The sequence below is a fragment of the Brassica napus genome, unplaced genomic scaffold, assembly GCF_020379485.1.
Source record: "Brassica napus cultivar Da-Ae unplaced genomic scaffold, Da-Ae ScsIHWf_1739;HRSCAF=2369, whole genome shotgun sequence".
Classification (NCBI taxonomy): Eukaryota; Viridiplantae; Streptophyta; class Magnoliopsida; order Brassicales; family Brassicaceae; genus Brassica; species Brassica napus.
Genome location: NW_026015157.1, coordinates 82,701 through 104,100, shown reverse-complemented (window position 1 = coordinate 104,100; position 21,400 = coordinate 82,701). Strand labels below are relative to the sequence as shown.

At 42.3% G+C, this 21,400-nt stretch overlaps 1 long non-coding RNA gene across 2 annotated transcripts; it reads left to right on the top strand.

Moving 5' to 3' along the window:
• Positions 1-13,608: 13,608 nt before the first annotated feature.
• LOC125598557 lies at positions 13,609-19,134 on the top strand. Of its 2 annotated transcripts, none has more exons than XR_007332488.1 (2): positions 13,609-15,359; positions 15,878-19,134. It is a non-coding gene; the product is annotated as an uncharacterized LOC125598557 (long non-coding RNA). The 2 variants fall into 2 exon arrangements; XR_007332487.1 differs by having other exon boundaries at positions 15,866-19,134.
• Positions 19,135-21,400: the final 2,266 nt, after the last annotated feature.

Sequence of the window (21,400 nt, the reverse complement as noted above, 5' to 3'; positions counted from 1 at the left end):
TGGGGAAAACCCCCATACTCTCTTAAGAGTTACAAAACGTCCAAGACACATCCTTATATAGGCTTTACATCATTGCAACTCATAAACCTATATCTAATGGATAGAAATAACTTAAGGGGAATGGATGGTGAGGATGAGTTGGTCTTGTTGTGATCTGAGTGATGTGTGCTGATTGGTTGAGCTAAGCTGGCTCACTTTAATTCAAACAAGGCTGTGCTGTGATTGGCTCTCCTTGGCTCCTTTGTATCTGTCTACAGATCAGTCTAGGTGCATGGTCGTGGCTGCTCTTCCTTTACAGCAACAGCCAGCCTGTCCATGCCCCAAAGTAACCAATCAGCTCCACACAGCATCTTCTTGATTCCCTTTGACTAGATTCAAACTTGGTGCCTCACATCCTGAATAGTGATCCAAATAGTGAATAGTCAACCTGAATAGTGACTAGTGATTCACTATTCACTTTTACACCAACTTGCCCAAACTTCTCCAATCTTACTGTGGTAACTCTCCAAAGTTACTGTGGTAACTTTGGAGTTACTGTCTGACCCAAATCTTCTCTAAATGGTGTCTAAGTCCCTCCTGGACTTAACCCTATCTTTGCACACTCATCAGACCACTTCTGAAGCCTTAAGACTCTCCCAAAGCCTTAACATACAATCTCTGAAGATCTTGCCATGTCTTTGCACAATCACCAACTCAACTCATCACTTTTGCTTCTCCACTTCTTCTCTTCAAGTTAACATCACTTTGTGAGAAGCTTGATATGGATACATAAAGTGGTGGAAAATCACCAGGAAGTTGAATAAATCTCATAGGAGTTGGCAAGAAGAAGTTATCCCACTTTCAAATCAGGTGATTCCAGTTTCCCAGTTTGGGAATAGGATAGCTTCATCGTCGTTCCAATCAAACCAGGATGAATCTCTTTGTGAGAAGCTTGATTTGGATACATAAAGTGGTGGAGAATCACCAGGAAGTTGAATAAATCTCATAGGAGTTGGCAAGAAGAAGTTATCCCACTTGCAAACCAGGTGATTCCAGTTTCCCAGTTTGGGAATTGCACAGCTTCTTCGTCGTTCCAATCAAACCAGGATGAATCACTTTGTGAGAAGCTTGATTTGGATACATAAAGTGGTGGATAATCACCAGGAATTTGAATAAATCTCATAGGAATTGGGATGAAGAAGTTATCCCACTTTCAAATCAGGTGATTCTAGTTTCCCAGTTTGGGAATAAGACAGCTTCTTCGTCGTTCCAATCAAACCAGGATGACTCACTTTGTGAGAAGCTTTATTTGGATACATAAAGTGGTGGAGAATCACCAGGAAGTTGAATAAATCTCATAGGAGTTGGGATGAAGGAGTTATCCCACTTTCAAATCAGGTGATTCCAGTTTCCCAGTTTGGGAATAGCACAGCTTCTTCGTCGTTCCAATAAAACCAGGATAATCTCTTTGTGAGAAGCATTATTTGGATACATAAAGTGGTGGAGAATCACCAGGAAGTTGAATAAATCTCATAGGAGTTGGCAAGAAGAAGTTATTCCACTTTCAAATCAGGTGATTCCACTTTCCCAGTTTCGGAATAGGACAGCTTCTTCGTCGTTCCAATGAAACCAGGAAGTTGAATAAATCTCATAGGAGTTGGCAAAAAGAAGTTATCCCACTTTCAAATCAGGTGATTCCAGTTTCCCAGTTTGAGAATATGACAACTTCCTCGTCGTTCCAATCAAGCCAGGATGAATCACTTTGTGAGAAGCTTGATTTTGATACATAAAGTGGTGGAGAATCACCAGGAAGTTGAATAAATCTCATAGGATTGGGATGAAGGAGTTATCCCACTTTCAAATCAGGTGATTTCAGTTTCCCAGTTTGGGAATAAGACAGCTTCTTCGTCGTTCCAATCAAACCAGGATGAATCACTTTGTGAGAAGCTTGATTTGGATACCTAAAGTGGTGGAAAATCACCAGGAAGTTGAATAAATCTCATAGGAGTTGGGATGAAGAAGTTATCCCACTTTCAAATCAGGTGATTCCAGTTTTCCAGTTTGGGAATAGCACAGCTTCATCGTCGTTCCAATCAAACCAGGATGAATCACTTTGTGAGAAGCTTGATTTGGATACATAAAGTGGTGGAGAATCACCAGGAAGTTAAATAAATCTCATAGGAGTTGGCAAGAAGAAGTTATCCCACTTTCAAATCAGGTGATTCCAGTTTCCCAGTTTGGGAATAGCACAGCTTCATCGTCGTTCCAATCAAACCAGGATGAATCACTTTGTGAGAAGCTTGATTTGGATACATAAAGTGGTGGAGAATCACCAGGAAGTTGAATAAATCTCATAGGAGTTGGGATGAAGAAGTTATCCCACTTTCAAATCAGGTGATTCCAGTTTCCCAGTTTGGGAATAGCACAGCTTCATCGTCGTTCCAATCAAACCAGGATGAATCACTTTGTGAGAAGCTTGATTTGGATACATAAAGTGGTGGAGAATCACCAGGAAGTTGAATAAATCTCATAGGAGTTGGGATGAAGAAGTTATCCCACTTTCAAATCAGGTGATTCCAGTTTCCCAGTTTGGGGAAAAGACAGCTTCTTCGTCGTTCCAATCAAACCAGGATGAATCTCTTCGTGAGAAGCTTGATTTGGATACATAAAGTGGTGGAGAATCACCAGGAAGTTGAATAAATCTCATAGGAGTTGGCAAGAAGAAGTTATCCCACTTTCAAATCAGGTGATTCCAGTTTCCCAGTTTGGGAATAGGACAACTTCTCGTCGTTCCAATCAAACCAGGATGAATCACTTTGTGAGAAGCTTGATTTGGATACATAAAGTGGTGGAGAATCACCAGGAAGTTGAATAAATCTCATAGGAGTTGGCAAGAAGAAGTTATCCCACTTTCAAATCAGGTGATTCCAGTTTCCCAGTTTGGGAATAGCACAGCTTCATCGTCGTTCCAATCAAACCAGGATGACTCACTTTGTGAGAAGCTTGATTTGGATACATAAAGTGGTGGAGAATCACCAGGAAGTTGAATAAATCTCATAGGAGTTGGGATGAAGAAGTTATCCCACTTTTAAATCAGGTGATTCCAGTTTCTCAGTTTGGGAATAAGACAGCTTTTTCGTCGTTCCAATCAAACCAGGATGAATCACTTTGTGAGAAGCTTTATTTGGATACATAAAGTGGTGGAGAATCACCAGGAAGTTGAATAAATCTCATAGGAGTTGGCAAGAAGAAGTTATCCCACTTTCAAATCAGGTGATTCCAGTTTCCCAGTTTGGGAATAGGACAGCTTCTTCGTCGTTCCAATCAAACCAGGATGAATCTCTTTGTGACAAGCTTTATTTGGATACATAAAGTGGTGGAGAATCACCAGGAAGTTGAATAAATCTCATAGGAGTTGGCAAGAAGAAGTTATTCCACTTTCAAATCAGGTGATTCCAGTTTCCCAGTTTGGGAATAGGACAGCTTCTTCGTCGTTCCAATCAAACCAGGATGAATCTCTTTGTGAGAAGCTTTATTTGGATACATAAAGTGGTGGAGAATCACCAGGAAGTTGAATAAATCTCATAGGAGTTGGCAAGAAGAAGTTATCCCACTTTCAAATCAGGTGATTCCAGTTTCCCAGTTTCGGAATAGGACAGCTTCTTCGTCGTTCCAATGAAACCAGGATGAATATCTTTGTGAGAAGCTTGATATGGATACACAAAGTGGTGGAGAATCACCAGGAAGTTGAATAAATCTCATAGGAGTTGGCAAGAAGAAGTTATCCCACTTTCAAATCAGGTGATTCCAGTTTCCCAGTTTCGGAATAGGACAGCTTCTTCGTCGTTCCAATGAAACCAGGATGAATCTCTTTGTGAGAAGCTTGATTTGGATACATAAAGTGGTGGAGAATCACCAGGAAGTTGAATAAATTCATAGGAGTTGGCAAGAAGAAGTTATCCCACTTTCAAATCAGGTGATTCCAGTTTCCCAGATTGGGAATAAGACAGCTTTTTCGTCGTTCCAATCAAACCAGGATGACTCACTTTGTGAGAAGCTTGATTTGGATACATAAAGTGGTGGAGAATCACCAGGAAGTTGAATAAATCTCATAGGAGTTGGCAAGAAGAAGTTATTCCACTTTCAAATCAGGTGATTCCAGTTTCCCAGTTTGGGAATAGGACAGCTTCTTCGTCGTTCCAATAAAACCAGGATGAATCTCTTTGTGAGAAGCATTATTTGGATACATAAAGTGGTGGAGAATCACCAGGAAGTTGAATAAATCTCATAGGAGTTGGCAAGAAGAAGTTATTCCACTTTCAAATCAGGTGATTCCAGTTTCCCAGTTTGGGAATAGGACAGCTTCTTCGTCGTTCCAATCAAACCAGGATGAATCTCTTTGTGAGAAGCTTTATTTGGATACATAAAGTGGTGGAGAATCACCAGGAAGTTGAATAAATCTCATAGGAGTTGGCAAGAAGAAGTTATCCCACTTTCAAATCAGGTGATTCCACTTTCCCAGTTTCGGAATAGGACAGCTTCTTCGTCGTTCCAATGAAACCAGGATGAATATCTTTGTGAAAAGCTTGATATGGATACATAAAGTTATGAGATTAGAGAGTAGAATAGGTATTGAGAGATTAAGAGAGATTTGGTAAGAGATTAAGAGAAGTTTAGGAGAGATTGTGAAAGAAATGGAGAGATTTATGTATGAACCATGATGAACAAGAGAGAGACTAGAGAGAGAGTAACATGATTCGCATTAATTGATTAATCAGAGAGAGTTTACACTTATATATGAAGCTTAAGACACTAGGGTTTAGACTGCATAAAGGAGAAAGCATGTGAAGTCAAGATACAGCTAAGGGCGCATTTGAATCCTTCCAATGAGAGTCTCCACATGTGTAAGGCATCTTTGAATATGCCTTTACCTTTCCAGCTCTTGCCAGACTGTCAGACGCGTTCCTCCTTATCCTCTCAACGTTCGGATCAAGCTCAGCCTTAAGGTAAAGTAACTCTAGCTGGTTTACTTTTACCTGAGCTGAGTAACCCCTTAACCGCGCATGATGGTACGGCCTGATCGTCCGTACCCTTTGCCCTATCCGTACAGTCCGTACAAGATGCTTCTATCTTCCTCTCTAATGCTTCTACACTTCCTAAGGTCTCCTCTTCATACCATAAGGCTCTCTTCTTAACACTCCCCCTCAAGCTTAGCTTTGTGACAGTCTAAGCTTGGACAGCCATGAGACCTTCCTCATTAAAAACCTCACTAAGGAAAACCCATTGGGATAAAACCTTAATGAGGGAAAAAGAGTAAAGATCTCACAGCTGAGGGGATCAGCTCCTTCTCTTCCCAAGATCTATGAGTCCCAATCTAATGTGAATGGACTCCATAGTCTTCTGTCTCGCAGCCTTGGTGAACACATCAGCCAACTGATCTTCACTTCTCGTGTAGCAAGGTAAGATCACTCCAAGCACAATCATCTGTCTTACTTTGTGGCAATCAACCTCAATGTGCTTGGTTCTCTCATGGAACACCGAGTTGGATGCAATGTGAATGGCAGCTTGATTGTCGCAATGCATTGTCATTGGAGTGGCTTGATCAATCTCCAAGTGCTTCAAGATGCCTTTGATCCATACCAACTCGTTTGTAAGCTTCAGCATAGCTCTATACTCAGCTTCAGCACTTGAGCATGACACCACCTTCTGCTTCTTGCTCTTCCAAGTTACCAAGTTGCCTCCAATGAATGTGCAATAGCCGGTTGTTGATCTCCTGTCAGCTCTATCTCCTGCCCAATCAGCATCACAATAGCCCACCACTTCTGAGCTTCCATTGCATCCCATCCATACTCCTTGATCCGGCGAGCCATTCAGATACATCAACAGCCTCTCCACCATGCGCCAGTGATGTTCCTTGGGAAGCTGCATGTGTTGGCTCACCTGATTCACGGCAAAACATATATCAGGCCTTGTAATGGTAAGGTAAATCAATTTACCAACTAGTTTTCTATAGAGTTTAGGATCCTGGTAAGGTTTGCTGTCTTCAATCTCCCCCTCTCGTGGGACTTTGTAGCCATCCTCCATAGGCATCCTTGCTGTCTTGCCTCCATAAGCACCTGCACCTTTCAAAAGATCAAGTGTATACTTTCTTTGGGACATGAACAACCCTTCCTTGGATCTACATATCTCAATTCCAAGAAAGTATTTCATTTCTCCCAAGTCTTTAATCTCAAACATGGATTTAAGGAACTCCTTGGTTGCTATGATACCTTCCTTGTCACTCCCTGTGATAATGATATCATCAACATACACAAGGAGTGCAATCATACCTGAGGTAGTGGTAAGAGTGAAGAGGGTGTGGTCTAGTTCAGACTTCTTGAAGCCTCGGCCATTCAGAGTTGTGCTCAACTTGTTATACCAAGCTCTTGGTGATTGCTTCAACCCATAAATGGCTTTCTTTAGCCTCAGAACATTCCCTCTCTTTACTAGATGTTCTAGGCCTGGTGGAGGATACATATACACTTCATCCTCAAGCTCTCCTTGCAGAAATGCATTCTTTACATCCATTTGCCACAATCCCCATCCAAGGTTCACAGCCAAGCTTAAAATAATCCTAATGGTGTGTAGCTTGGCTACTGGAGCAAATGTCTCAATGTAATCCTCTCCATATGTCTGAGTGAACCCTCTTGCTACTAGTCTAGTCTTCTTCCTCTCAATCGACCCATCAGCCTTGTACTTGATTGTAAAGATCCATCTACTAGACACAGCTTTCTTCCCTTTTGGTAGTTCACTCTCATACCATGTATCATTCTTTATCATAGCTCCTGATTCAGCTCCTACTGATTCCTTCCATTCCTTATCTTCCATTGCCTCTTCATAGCTTCTTGGAATGTGATTCTCATCTAAGTTTACCATGAAAGCACAATGTGCTTCTGGATATTGAGCAAAAGAACACACGGCCTGAGTAGGATGCTTCACAGCTTGGGCATTGTAGTACACTCTCGTGTTTACCCAACTAGAAGGATCCTTTCTCAGCCTTGTACTCCTTCTCAACACTGGCCCTTCTTGCGCCATTTCTTGTTCTTCTTCTACTTGTGGAGTCACTGCTTCAGTCTGTTCTTCAGCTTCAGCTCTAGCTTCTCCTTGTCTCTGATCTTCGTCATTCTGACTTTCATTCAGTTCTTCCCTTGCTGATCCTTCTCCACTTTGGACAGGAGAATCAGTTCCTCTGTTTCCTAGCTCACCGGCCTCTTCTAAGCCTTGGTCCTCTAGTTCAGATACTGATTCACTTCCCCCCTCATGTGCAAAGTGGGATGGTTCTTCTGCTGCAGCTGGAGTAGGTTCTGGACGCCTACTCTGATCCTGGGACACTCCAATTCCGAGCCCCTCTAGGATGTTTCTCAAGCAAGCAGCTCTTTCTGATGGCTGGGAGAGATCCTCCAAGTCTTTCCATGTCTGCTCATCATAGTATCCTTTGTCTTCCATGAATCTGACATCCCTTGACACTAGGACTCTCCTAGCAGTAGGATCATAGCATTTGTATCCCTTCTGTGAAGTAGAATACCCAATCATCATAGCCTTGGTGCTCTTTGCTTCTAGTTTGTTTCTCTGCTCGCCTGGTACAAGAACATAACACACGCATCCAAAGGTCCTCAGGTGATCCAAGACTGGCCTGCTCTTGTTGAGTACCTCAAATGGAGACTGATCTGCCAAGATCCTGGTTGGTATCCTGTTGATGAGATAGCACGCAGTCATCACAGCATCACTCCAATACCTCTTGGGAACCCCTTTGTGGAACATCATGGACCGGGACACCTCCATGAGATGTCTGTTCTTCCTTTCCGCAACTCCATTCTGCTGTGGAGTGTATGGGCAGCTAGTCTGGTGAAGAATCCCATGCTGAGCAAGGTGATCACGAAATGCATGCCCAGTATACTCCCCACCATTATCAGACCTGAAAATCTTAATCTTGGCATGATATTGGTTAGTCACATAGGCTTGAAAATTTTTAAATGCATCAAGGACCCTATCTTTAGTTTTAATCAATGTTAACCAGGTGTATTTGGATTTTTCATCAATGAATGTGACATAATACTTGTAATCATCCCTAGATAAGCAAGGTGCCGTCCAAACATCAGAGTGAATTAAATCAAAGCAGTTTGCATAAAGAGTAGATGATCTCTGAAAAACAGTCTTACAATGTTTGCCCAAAATACATGCCTCACAATCATTATTTTTAAACATGACACCTGGTAACATAATGCTTAAAGCCCTAACATGTGGATGTCCTAGCCTAGCATGCCACAGAGCATCAGTACTTAAGGAAGAAACAGAACTAAACGAGAAACAAGAACTAGAAATAGGTGCAAGGTCTTCAATCATGTAAAGATCCCCCTTGGTAGCTCCTTGCCCAATCAACTTACTGCTCTTAATATCCTGAAACTTAACATCATTAGGACTGAAAATAACATTGCATTGAAGATCAGTAGTGCATTTCTTAACTGATAAAAGATTAGAGGTGAACTCAGGCATGTAAAAGGCTTTTGACTCCTTATTAAACAAGTTCAGTTTACCAATGCCCCTAATGGGAATTCTATCTCCATTTGCAATCATAACATGTCCAAGGGCAGGTTCTATGTCTTTTATCAGATTGTTATCACTAATCATGTGATGAGATGCACCAGAATCAATTATCAATGGTTTATGCAAGCTCCTAGCAGTATTGGTTCTAGATGTTTCATTTTCAGCTTTCAGGCTCTTGACTACTCCTAACAATCTATCAGTTATGCTAGTATGAGCAGTGGCAGTACATGAGATTTTAAACATGTCTAGCAGTTTATCAGAGATACTAGGTAATGTATGAGCAGAGTATGAGTATCCAAGAGTGTTGCCTAGCATTTTACCAGACTCCTTGAGGGCTCGGATGAAAGCCTCAAAGTCAGCCTTGGTGATCACCTCCTGAGAAGTTAGAGCTCTGCCTTCACTTTCACCCGCCTTGACATTTGGACTAGCCCCTGATGAGCCGGCACCACTTGCTTCAGCAGAAAGGTGAGCCTTAGCTTCTCTATCCTTGTTGAACTTGCTAGGCCTGAGGTGTGGATGTAGGATCCAGCACTGACTCTTCTTATGCCCCTGCCGCTTGCAATGCTCACAGCTTCCCTCATACTTCTCATACTTCCTTCCATCTCCACGGTACGCTGCCTTGTTTGCTTGTGCCTCTTCTGCTTTATGAGCCGTGGACATCCCCTTCTTGCCTCCAAACAACCCAAGAGAGCCTTCCTCCTTCTGAAGTTGTGCGCATACCTCCTCCATGGATGGGAGAGTTGGTGATCTCAGGATATGCTTGATCACATCCTGGTAGCTTTCATCTAGAGTCATCAATAGCCCAAACACCTGATCTTGCTCTCTCCTCTCAATGAGCGATTCCTCATCAGTAGTGTTGGGTCTAAGACTCTCAAGTTCGGACCACAAAGCTCCAAACTTCCCCATGTGCTTGGTGAGATCTTCTCCATCTTGCCTCAAGACACTGATGGTTTGCTTCAGATCAAACACCCGACTTATGTTGGACTTGTTTCCATACCTCTTATGGAGCATGTCCCAAAGGCGCTTAGGAGTCTCAAAGTGCACGTACGCTTCAAGTATGGGGAGCTCCAGAGAGGCATGGAGCACAGACAGCACCATCAAATCCTCTTGGACCCATCTCTTTGCTTCAGCTACCGCAAGAGTCTTCCCGTCGCCTTCTTCTTCATCTTCTTTGGCCACTGGCTCCGGACCATCATCTGTGATGTGGTTCCACAGCCCTAGCCTTCCAATGGTAGTCCTCACCAACTGGGACCACATCAAGTAGTTCGAGCCTCCCTTCAGTGCAACCGGAACCGTCACCAGTTTGCTAAAGTTGGTCGTCTCCATCTCCTCTTCTTTATCACACAAGAACAAACTCGCAAATGTAAAGAAAGGAACAAGGGTCTCTCAATACCAAAGCCAACCTGGCTCTGATACCATATGAGATTAGAGAGTAGAATAGGTATTGAGAGATTAAGAGAGATTTGGTAAGAGATTAAGAGAAGTTTAGGAGAGATTGTGAAAGAAATGGAGAGATTTATGTATGAACCATGATGAACAAGAGAGAGACTAGAGAGAGAGTAACATGATTCGCATTAATTGATTAATCAGAGAGAGTTTACACTTATATATGAAGCTTAAGACACTAGGGTTTAGACTGCATAAAGGAGAAAGCATGTGAAGTCAAGATACAGCTAAGGGCGCATTTGAATCCTTCCAATGAGAGTCTCCACATGTGTAAGGCATCTTTGAATATGCCTTTACCTTTCCAGCTCTTGCCAGACTGTCAGACGCGTTCCTCCTTATCCTCTCAACGTTCGGATCAAGCTCAGCCTTAAGGTAAAGTAACTCTAGCTGGTTTACTTTTACCTGAGCTGAGTAACCCCTTAACCGCGCATGATGGTACGGCCTGATCGTCCGTACCCTTTGCCCTATCCGTACAGTCCGTACAAGATGCTTCTATCTTCCTCTCTAATGCTTCTACACTTCCTAAGGTCTCCTCTTCATACCATAAGGCTCTCTTCTTAACACTTCTTCCTGTTGTTCTTCTACCACTTCATCTTGAGAAGGTGTTTGTGTCACACCATGATCATGTCCATGACCATCCGAGCCTATGCTCTCTTCTCCTTCATTCTCTACTCCTCCTTCATCTTGGTTGGCCTCTTGCATAGGCTCCTCATGCTCCTCTCCTCCCTCATGATCAAGGTGGGATGGTGAACCAACTTCAGGAGGTGTAGTTGCGTGATTCCTTGGATCCTGGGATGTACTGATTCCAAGACCTTCAAGAATGATCCGCAAGGTGGTGGCCTTGTCTGATGTTAAGTCCTTCAGGTCTTCTTGATTCTTTTCTTCATAGTATCCTCTATCTTCCAAGAACTTCACATCTCTAGATACAAGAACTCTCCTTGCTATAGGATCATAGCATTTGTATCCTTTCTGTGTAGCTGAGTATCCTATGAACACAGCCTTAGTGCTTCTTGCTTCTAGCTTGTTGATCATCTCTCCTGGTTTGAGTACAAAGCATAGGCATCCAAAGACTCGCAAATAATCAAGAGCTGGCTTGTACCTGTTCAGAACTTCAAATGGAGCCTTCTCATTCAGAACTTTGGTTGGGGTTCTGTTTATCAGGTAACAAGCAGTGGCAACCGCATCACTCCAAAATCTCTTTGGAACATTACTCTGAAACATAAGTGACCTTGCCACTTCCATGAGATGCCTATTCTTCCTCTCAGCCACTCCATTTTGCTGTGGAGTATAAGGACAGCTTGTTTGATGTAGGATCCCATGTTGTGATAGGTGTTGCTTGAATGCATGACTCGTGTACTCCCCTCCATTATCTGATCTCAAAATTTTAATCTTAGCATGATAATGGTTAGTTACATAAGTTTGAAAGTTCCTAAATGCATCAAGTACCCTATCTTTGGTCTGAATTAAGGTTAACCAGGTGTATTTAGATTTTTCATCAATGAATGTGACAAAATACTTATAACTATCTCTAGATAAGCAAGGGGCAGTCCACACATCTGAGTGAATTAGATCAAAGCAATTATCATAAACGGTAGTAGACTTTTGAAACACAGTTCTACAATGCTTGCCTAAAATACAAGCTTCACAATCTTTGTTCTCAAACACAACACCTGGTACCATTAAGTTCAAAGCTTTAACATGAGGGTGTCCTACTCTAGCATGCCACAATGCATTTTTATTCAACAAAGAAGCAGAAGTAAACGAGCAACTATAATCAGGAACAGAAGTGAGTTCTTCAAGCATATAGAGATCTCCCTTAGTCACCCCTTTCCCAATCAATCTGCTGCTCTCAATATCCTGAAACTTCACATCATTAGGACTAAAGATAACATTGCATTGTAAATCATTAGTACATTTCTTCACTGATAATAGGTTTGATGTGAATTCAGGCATGTAAAAAGCTCTAGATTCTTTGTTAAACAGCTTAAGCTTTCCTATTCCTCTAATGGGTATCTTATCCCCATTTGCTATCATCACATGCCCATGTGTAGGTTCTATATCCTTAATCAAGTTTTCATCACTTATCATATGATGTGATGCACCAGAATCAACAATCAATGGTTTACTTACTCGTTTAGCATTATGGCATAGATTACTAAGCGATGGATGCATCTTATCAGTTCTAGCAATGTGAGCATGTCTATACCCATTCCTAGCTTCTAACCGTTCTACTAGTTCTCTAATCAAGTGATCATCCTTATATGCAATCATAGAAGCTCCAAAGGAATAACCGTAAGTGTTACCGTTTTCCTTTAGCATTTTGACGAGGGCATCAAGGTCTGATCTCTTGATGTAGTCATCATTGCTGCGGGAGCTTGAGGCGCCTGTGTAAGCCACCAGAGACTTCCCATTCCCATCATTGCCTCCAAGCCCATCCACTTCACTGATCTTGCTGGTGCCAGCTCCACTTGAACCTTCAGTCACATTTGCCCTTCCCTCACGCTCCTTCATGAACTTGGCCGGCTTGAGGTGTGGGTGCAGTATCCAGCATTGGCTCTTCTTATGACCATGCTTCTTGCAATGATCACAGTTGCCATTGAACTTCCTGTCCTCGTACTTCCCGTGAGATGCCTTGTTTGCTTGTGGAGCCTCGGTTGAATCCTCATGAGCTGCTTGATTGGCAAGAGAGAGCTCCCCCTTTCCTCCAAACAAACCCATAGATCCCTGCTCCCTTTGGATTTGTGCACACACCTCCTCAAGGTCCGGAAGCTTGTCTGACCTTAACATGTGCTGGATGAGCTGGGTGTAGGCCGGGTTCAGTGTGAGAAGCAGACCAAAGACCTTATCTTGCTCGCGCCTCTCATTCAACTGATCTGGATCAGTTGTGCTCGGCCTCAGCATCTCCAGCTCTGACCATAAGGACCTGAACCTCCCCAAGTGCTTAGTGAACTCCATGTCCTCTTGTGCAAGACGGTTGATCGCTAGCTTCACTTCAAACACACGGCTGAGGTTGGAAATGTTCCCATACACCTTCTTCAGCGTGTCCCACAGCTCCTTGGCTGATTCACAGTAGCTGTAGGCATCCAAGATAGCTGGGTCCAAGGATGCGTGTAGAACCGTCATCACCAGCATGTCTTCTTGTTGCCATTTCTCCACAGCCGCTTCATTGGAGACCTCTTCTTGATCTCCTCCCTGAGTAATGAGTTTCGGAGCCTCCCCTGTTGTGATGTGCCCCCACAAACCCTTACTTCCCACCGCAGTCTTCACCATCCGAGACCACACAAGGTAGTTGCTACCTTTGAAAGTAACCGCTACCTTCATCCTCATGTTCATCCCCTGTTCCATCTTTGCTTGACTTGAAAACTTGAATCTTGGATCTCGTACACACCAACCTTGAGTCTAGAATCACGCAAACCCACAGAACGTAACACAGCTTCAACTAGAACGAACCACAGCTTCAACACCTTCAAGACTACTCGCGTGTAGCTTCAAAGACGTTTAGCTTGTAACTCTCTAAAGATCAAACCCCAGATTCAAATGAACCTGGCTCTGATACCATATGAGATTAAGAGATCTTTAGAGTGATTAGAATAAAGAGAGTGTTTAGGAAGTGATTAAGAGAAGTTTGTGAAAGATTAAGAGACTAGAAAGAGCCGTTTAGAGTCTAAGAGAAAACCATAGTCTAAGAGATTAGAGAGACTCGAACTGATTGATCTTATTAATGAGTGAGGTTACATATTTATATAGAAAGCATTAGGGTTTACAAGAGGTGAAATGGGCACTATTTGTTGAAATGAAGAAGGGAATGACCAGAAGAAGAATCTGGTTCATGATCCAAGTTTGATATTGTAGAGGAAGTAATCCGGATACTTCAAGATGAGACTAGTTCATACAGACTTGTGAACCAAGTTATGGTTAGAGTGGAGAAGGAAGAAGCATGGCTGTGTGTGATCCATTGATCTTAGAAATAAAGAAGACAAAGAGAAGAAGAGATACTTGAAAAGATTCAGGTCTGGAAAACCTTGCTACACAAGGCAGTCCGTACAGTCTTGGCTACCAAGTTACCTAGAGTGACTTGGATGGTAAGGCAGGTGAGGAACTCGTCCAGCTTGATCTTCTGAAGCAGATTTGAAGTTAAAATGGAGCATCAGACCGTTGGAGAGAGCTGAGACAAGTTGGGAATTAAATAGAGTAAAAGTCACATGTGCATAAGAGGATGAACCTGTTGTCACTTTCACCCAACCAGGCTGTGCCCATATCTCTCTCCTGTCACTCTCTACTCCCTCTGGTCGAGATTCACCTTGGCTGTACCTTCCTGGCTTCATCAGAAAACCCTACAATATTATTTGTTTAGTAAAACCCTGTTTTAGTATTTGTTTAATATGTGTGCTTGTCTATTTAAGACAATGCTGTATCTGATTGTAAACTAAGGAGAGTAAAACTCTTTCTTCACATACTCTGGTTACTAAACTCTCAGATTCTCCTATTCTCTCTATTCTCTTGTCTCTCACGACCTCCATTACTCCCTTATACTCTAGCATACTCAGAAACTCTCCCAAACACTTTATACTCTCTTCACTCTCTCATTACTTTCAATTGCTCATCAATCACTCTCTCTGGTTTCATACTGAACCAGAAGCTTATTCCCATCATATTCCTTTTAGTTCATCTCAATTCTTTCATGGTATCAGAGCCTCAAGCTCTTGAGAACCTATATTGCTTCCGCAAATCATCCCTGTCCAAAATCTCTCTTTAAAAATCTGTTCAAACATGTTCGTTACATCCTTTTATCCTCTGGTCCAAAGGTTTTCCAGGAGGGAAAAACCTCACCAGAACTCAAGATAAAGGAGTATCTCAGTCTCTGGAACTCAAGAAAGTCTTAGCTCAGTTCAGCAAGCTTCATCAAAGTCCAGTCTTTCAAATCCTGTCCCTTTCAAACCAGTAGGAACATCCTATTATCCACTGGTCCAAAAAAAAAAAAACTTCAAGATGATGAATATTCAAGCATGGGCGAGTTCAGTGAAGCTCAAAACTCCAAACTACTCTTTCTGGGTCAGAATGATGAAGAAAAACCCTAGAGGCAAAGGTGTTTGGAGCCATACTTCAGATGAAGCTCCATGGAAAATCTGCAAGGTCTTTGCTCATGTTAATGAGAGGCAACCAGAAGCTCAGTCTCTGTCCAACAAATCCTACTTCAAGTTGGAAGAGAAGAAAGGTCAGAAGAGTCAGCACTGCAAGGAAGGACTCACTAAGGATAGGTGGTGGATATTCAATCCACATCTGAAACAAATGTACTTTCAATAAGCCCCCATGGGCTGGAGAGTCAAGAAACCAGCTCAGGTTTCTTGAGAGTAAGCTGAATCTTCTACTCTAATAAAAGCACTGTGTGTACTGGTCGTTTGTGTTGTCTTAGGGTGTTTAGAAACTAGCTTGTTGTTCTTGTCTAGTTTCTACACATGAAAAGACTGTCTAATTGTCATTTTGTCTAAGTATTTGTCTGCCTTAGAATTTTGTTAAGGGTCTTAGTGCTATTTTTAATCTCTGTCTCTGAAAAAAAAAAATTTGCCATTATATTGTTCTAATCTTGTCTAGAAAATTGTCTGGTTTATTTGCTTCAAAATTGTCAAGAAAAAGTTTAGAAATTTCTTTTAAAATGTTGTTTAGACCTGGTGTTAGGTTGTGATGTTTCTATGTTACCTGAATGGTTAGTTATGATAATTAGGATTCAGTGTTGTTGCTTGAATAGTTTCAAGAAAGTTTATGTCCATTGTGTTCTTTGTTAAGGTGTTTTTGGAGATCAGACTTGGTGAGAAACCATGTTCTGATCTCTTTATTGTCTTTTGATACCTGTCTTTAGTTGTGGTGACAGGTTATTAAATGTTATGTGATGACCTTTACACATCAAGCACAAGCTCAAAGCTCACACCCTCTTGAAGACTGCTCAAACCGACTTTCTCAAATTTACTTCAATATGGAGTCAACAAAAGCCACAGTCATTCTCAGGGTTCATATCTGATCCCCTGGTCGTGTATGAACCAAGAAGACCAGGAGGACAGGAGGGGATCCAAGGGTGAGCTTTACAAACAGGGCGAAACACACAAGGAAAAGGAGTTGGGTAATGAATCCAAAACTCAAATCCACCAAGCTCAGATGAGTAGTGTGTATATGGAGGTTCAAGGACCCAGCCCAGGTTCCTTGGCTGTAAGTTAAACCTCCTAAACCTGAACAATAGCTTGTGTAATGTGTCTGGTCGGTTTTTTTTTTGAGTGATGGTGTAGAGTCCAATGGATCATGATAAGTTGCTAGAAGTTGCATTGTGTCTTAATCTTATCATCTGTGGTTGTTTTTGTTCCTAGAAGTGTCTGCCTAGGTTGTCATGCATCCATGATATATTGATATTGATTGGGAGTCCTTTAATTGTCATGTCTGCCTTGAGATTGTTAAGTATCTAGGAGTGTTCCTAGATGTGTGGTGTATTCATGCTGTTGTTGAAATTGATTAGGTTATTAGCCTAGTCTTCTTTAGCATCTGGATTGTCTTAAAAATGCATATTGGATTGTATTAAAGAGGCATACATATTGTTCCTGATGCATTCATATTGTTTCTAAAGCTGTCATAGGAGGTGATAAGCTGTTTTGCAATCTATTTTTAAGCAGTGGCGACCAGTCTTGAGTTTATTCAATGATCTGGTCCCATGCTGATGTTACTGATCCCTATCTGAGTTGTAATGGTGTGTAGGACACAGGATGTGACTATTAGACCAGAAGCAGCAACAGGAAAAGGGATATAACCATGTTAATCAGAGCCTGCACAAGATGCATATTCCTGAACATGGAGAAAAGAGACCATGTTGTTCAGAGCCTACACTTGGTGTATATTACTGACCATGGAGAGACATCTTATGAGTGGAATCAGTTGGCTTAAGCGCAGGCGTAGGAGCTGTTGTGCTCCTGGTTCAAGAGACTCACAAGGAAGGCCATCACCTAAGTCATGAGGAGACTGGTGGTCCAAAGACATTGGAGCTGAAGGCAAATGGTGATCCAGTTGGCTTAAGCGCAGATGTTGGTATTGTTGTGCTCCTGGAAGATGGTGAACTGGTTGGCTTAAGCGCAGATGTTGGTATTGTTGTGCTCCCAGTTCAAAACTCATTGAAGCTCACGTTCAAGCTTGTCACTATACTCAGTCAAGCTTGAGGAGGGGAATATCAGTGAGCTACCAAAAGATCCATGAAGCTTACTGTATCCAGTGTCCCATTTCCTCATAGAAGACCAGCAAGAGGTTGGCGAATTAAAAGAGGACTTAAGTGATCAGTCTGAAGAAGCTGTCACTCCTCACTGTTCTTACCAGCCAGATGCAAGGATTATTCAATCAGGGACATTCTTGGCTAAGCAATCACATGATGGTGGCAAATTATGGAGTTGCAAAGTCCCCCTACATGTTGAAACTTCAAGAGAACAATGCAAAGGCTGGGTGAGAGAAGGAATGGCATGGAGGATTCAAGTGCTCTGCACTCCTCATCAACATTCCAGAAACTAATGCAAGGGAAGTACCTAAAACCATCCTTATTCTTATGTGAGAATAGGTTTTCCCCTTGAGAATTGATACATGCATTCTTTGTATGATTGAATCAGGTACCTATTGAGCTCATGAACAAAGACAAGCTTTGTCTCAACCCCTAAATAGAGGCAAGAAGCCAGAAGAAAGGGGGAGACAAGCTCAGGTCATAAGAAGAAGCTCAAAGGTGATTTGATGGTGAAGGAATTGGCGCCAATCCAAGTTTGCAAGTAGTGGATTCACTCTTGCATCACTCAGTACCAACCGTGTAATTGAAGTTCCATAATCCGGACTGTGCCTTACCAAGTGGGGATTCAATTGGAGTCCACTCCTCACCATTCTTATAAAAGGGAAGCACCTTAAACTCATCTCAATACATTCATGATTGTCCTTATACTTAAAATATTATTGAGGTTGATATGATGAGTGCATTTCCTTAAGAACTGATGCACTTTTGAAATGATGTATCAGGTACCAAAATAAGCTTGAGCCTCACTGAAGATGATGATGATGATCCGGTCATGTCCTAGCCTTCCTAAGGTGGCTTGAAGCCAGTTGAGAGAGGGAGACCCTAAACCGGCCACAAAATGATCCAGCCGGCTACTTGTGCTCAAGGATAGCAAGTTATGGTGATTCATACTTGCTATACCTATTAGGCCACGATCCAGAGCCTAAGGACTCCACCATGATGAATCTGAAGTTCCTTAGGCTCACTGGCCAATCCCTAAGCTTTGTAGAAACTCCACTCTTTTTCCCTTAGCAAGTTTTGTCCCAATGGGTTTTCTTGCTAAGGTTTTTAATGAGAGAGCTTCTTCAAGGTTCCAAGCTTGTCCAAGGATCTCCTATGGTCAAGCTTGAGGGGGAGTGTTGAAATGAAGAAGGGAATGACCAGAAGAAGAATCTGGTTCATGATCCAAGTTTGATATTGTAGAGGAAGTAATCCGGATACTTCAAGATGAGACTAGTTCATACAGACTTGTGAACCAAGTTATGGTTAGAGTGGAGAAGGAAGAAGCATGGCTGTGTGTGATCCATTGATCTTAGAAATAAAGAAGACAAAGAGAAGAAGAGATACTTGAAAAGATTCAGGTTTGGAAAACCTTGCTACACAAGGCAGTCCGTACAGTCTTGGCTACCAAGTTACCTAGAGTGACTTGGATGGTAAGGCAGGTGAGGAACTCGTCCAGCTTGATCTTCTGAAGCAGATTTGAAGTTAAAATGGAGCATCAGACCGTTGGAGAGAGCTGAGACAAGTTGGGAATTAAATAGAGTAAAAGTCACATGTGCATAAGAGGATGAACCTGTTGTCACTTTCACCCAACCAGGCTGTGCCCATATCTCTCTCCTGTCACTCTCTACTCCCTCTGGTCGAGATTCACCTTGGCTGTACCTTCCTGGCTTCATCAGAAAACCCTACAATATTATTTGTTTAGTAAAACCCTGTTTTAGTATTTGTTTAATATGTGTGCTTGTCTATTTAAGACAATGCTGTATCTGATTGTAAACTAAGGAGAGTAAAACTCTTTCTTCACATACTCTGGTTACTAAACTCTCAGATTCTCCTATTCTCTCTATTCTCTTGTCTCTCACGACCTCCATTACTCCCTTATACTCTAGCATACTCAGAAACTCTCCCAAACACTTTATACTCTCTTCACTCTCTCATTACTTTCAATTGCTCATCAATCACTCTCTCTGGTTTCATACTGAACCAGAAGCTTATTCCCATCATATTCCTTTTAGTTCATCTCAATTCTTTCACTATTGAAGCATGTAGAGTCAAGGTTGCTTTCCGGATGATTGGATGGTAAGGCTCACACGCTTTGCCTCTTTACAGCCTGTTCCAGCCTGGCACGCTCTTCCCTTATCCACTCAACGGTCTGATCCCTTCTCCTTAAGTCCCCAAGGTAACACTCCTTTGTTACCGTTTCACTTGGTCGAGTTGGGTAAGTTTTGGTCGAGACATTTGGTACGGACGGTACGGCCATGTACGGCCTTGTACGGACGTCCGTACCATTCACACCCAAACCCCCTAAGCTTCTCCATCTCTTCTCCTCTTCAACTCCTCTTCTCTCCATACCAATATAATCAACTCAACTCAACATTGTGTATGTTGATGATATCATTATCACAGGAAGTGATAAGGAAGGTATCATAGCAACCAAGGAGTTCCTTAAATCCATGTTTGAGATTAAAGACTTGGGAGAAATGAAATACTTTCTTGGAATTGAGATATGTAGATCCAAGGAAGGTTTGTTCATGTCCCAAAGGAAGTATACACTTGATCTTTTGAAAGGTGCAGGTGCTTATGGAGGCAAGACAGCAAGGATGCCTATGGAGGATGGCTACAAAGTCCCACGAGAGGGGGAGATTGAAGACAGCAAACCTTATCAGGATCCTAAACTCTATAGAAAGCTAGTTGGCAAATTGATTTACCTTACCATAACTAGGCCTGACATTTGCTTTGCTGTGAATCAGGTGAGTCAACACATGCAAGTGCCTAAGGAACATCATTGGCGCATGGTGGAGAGGATCTTGATGTATCTCAACGGCTCACCTGATCAAGGAGTATGGATGGGTTGCAATGGGAGTACTGAAGTGGTTGGATACTGTGATGCGGATTGGGCTGGTGATAGAGCAGACAGGAGATCAACCACAGGCTATTGCACATTCATTGGAGGCAACTTGGTGACTTGGAAGAGTAAGAAGCAGAAGGTGGTGTCTTGCTCAAGTGCAGAAGCTGAGTACAGAGCTATGCTGAAGCTGACCAACGAGCTGGTGTGGATCAAGGGCATCTTGAAGCATTTGGAGATTGATCAAGCCACGCCAATGACAATGCATTGTGATAACCAAGCTGCCATCCACATTGCCTCCAACTCGGTGTTCCATGAAAGAACCAAGCACATTGAAGTGGATTGCCACAAGGTGAGGCAGATGATCATCTTAGGAGTCATCTTGCCATGCTACACAAGGAGTGAAGATCAGTTGGCTGATGTGTTCACCAAGGCTGCAAGACAGAAGACAATGGAGTCCATTCACATCAGGTTGGGCCTCATTGATCTTGGGAAGAGAAGGAGCTGATCCCCTTTGGCTGTGAGGTCTTTACTCTTTTTCCCTTATCAAGGTTTTATCCCAATGGGTTTTCCTTGGTAAGGTTTTTAATGAGGAAGATCTCATGGCTGTCCAAGCTTAGACTTTCACAAAGCTAAGCTTGAGGGGGAGTGTTAATCAGAGTTGAGACATTTGAGGTAAAGACACAAAGGAGTTGAGAACATAAAGAGAGCAAAGAGGTGAAGAGGAGGAATGGGTTGATCATCCGTACAAGGCCGTACAAGTGATCATCCGTACAAGGTAAAAAGGGATCAAGTAACTATCCAAGTAACTCCCATGTACTGAGCTTAAGTTACACTCGGCCAAGACCTTATCCGAACGTTGAGAGGATAAGGGAGACGCGGCTTGACAGCTAGGACAGGCTGGCAAGAGCTGGAAAGGAAGAGCATCTAGTCTTGGATCAAGAAGATGCTCCAAACGTGTGAAGACACTCATTGGCCGGTTCAAATTAAAGCTTAGGCTCCTCTTTGACTCTACATGCTTACTTAGCCTTATGATTTCGAAAACCCTAAGTGTATGGACCTATATATATGTAATCTCATCTCTTAATAAAGATTAGACAGTTCTAAACAATCTTTCTCTTTACTCATTTCATCATGATTCTCCATTAGTTTCTAATCAGTCTCCTAAATCTCTTATTCTCTTCCTTAATCCTATTCTAAACTCAGATTAATCTTTATATTCCTAAAAGTCATATTGGCAAGAAGAAGTTATCCCACTTTCAAAT